Source organism: Egretta garzetta, unplaced genomic scaffold (genome assembly GCF_000687185.1).
Source record: "Egretta garzetta isolate BGI_Z169 unplaced genomic scaffold, ASM68718v1 scaffold138, whole genome shotgun sequence".
Taxonomy (NCBI): Eukaryota; Metazoa; Chordata; class Aves; order Pelecaniformes; family Ardeidae; genus Egretta; species Egretta garzetta.
The window spans coordinates 891500-893141 of NW_009260598.1; positions in this window are offsets into that span (position 1 = coordinate 891500).

Consider the following 1642-nt stretch of genomic DNA (forward strand, 5'->3'; position numbering starts at 1 on the left):
ATCCTTTCTTCCCCCCGCCTGTACTGATACTGGGGGTTACCCCGACCCAGGTGCAGGACCTTGCACTTGGCCTTGTTGAACCTCATGAGGTTCACACAGGCCCACCTCTCCAGCCTGTCCAGGTCTCTCTGGATGACATCCCGTCCTTCTGGTGTGTCAACCGCACCACTCAGCTTGGTGTCATCCGCAAACTTGCTGAGGGTGCACTCGATCTCGCTGTCTAAATCATTGATGAAAACATTAAACAGCACCGGTCCCAGTACGGACCCCTGAGGGATACCAATTGTCACTGGTCTCCATCCGGACATCGAGCCATTGACCACTACCCTCTGGACGTGACCATCCAGCCAGTTCCTTATCCACCGAACAGTCCACCCATCAAATCCATAGCTCTCCAATTTAGAGAGAAGGATGTTGTGGGGGACCGTGTCAAAGGCTTTGCAGAAGTCCAGACAGATGACGTCTGTTGGTTTTCCCTTGTCTTTGAGGTCTTTTCCAACCTTAATGATTCTATAAGTATAGCAGAATTTACCTCCTTACCTAGGCTGGAAATAGTTTAAGAGCAATGCCTGTTAGTGTACACAACCTTTAGTTAGCCATGTGTTTGTAGACTGCTGCTGTTTTCCATGCACCTCTCCGTCATGAGCTGTGCAGCTGTGCCCACGGGACACCACGAGGAGATAGCACAGTGGAAGAAGGTTCACGTGAGTCTCCCACCATCTCCAGCCCCACGCCTGACCTGCACACCCTGGCCACATCCCAGTCTCCTGCCCTCTGCTGGGTTCTCCACACCTGCTTACATTTCTTCCTAAAGTAACCACAGAGTACGTACAATGCTAGCTCAAAGCTACCAATTTGCCTACTTGCCAGAACCCAACAGTCCCTCTCAAAAACTCTGAGGAGCCTGCTGATGTATTCACAGGGTTTTGCAGCCTGCTGCCCTGTGCTTCTCTCTTTTGAGTGAAAGCGCTCAGCATCCTATCTCAGGGTCCCTGTTTCTCCAGCTGAATGGAAACGAAAGCTTCCGGAGGCCTAATGAGGGAAAAAAAGTATGGGAGCTGAGAAGAGTCATCTCTCAAATAGTAAACTGATAACCTCCTCCCGGACCACTCAACTTCTTTAGATTAGACACAGCTTCTCCAACAACATTCATTTTACTCATTCTTTACATGTAACAGGTACAAATACACTGGATCTTGCAGATCAGCTACCAGAGATGAGATGAGCTCTGAGGAGTCTCCCAGTCTGCAAATTTTCAATTTCAGTGCAAGCAAAACAAATGGTGAAAGAAATAGTGACAAATAAAAAAAAAAAAAAAACATACCTCCTCATACTGGCATTAAGGTAGTAACAGGAACTGTGAGGCTGCCTGGGCTAAGCTAAGCTGGACATGTTGAAGGCCTTTTTACTTGTACCTTCAAACCACAGGTTGTTCAATTAGCGCAGAGTTTTCAGTGCTCGACTTCCAGCTGATCAGCACTGAACAGTATAAAAAATTTCTGTGTCTTGCCAGTAGCCTGTTAGTACACAGCACCCTAGGTAAAAGCTGGGAAATTGGGCTGAGGAGCTAGTAAGTGGGCATGCAAGCACCGAGACCAAGCTGTGTTCTACAGGAAGAGCAAAGTCATATTTAATGGCCTTA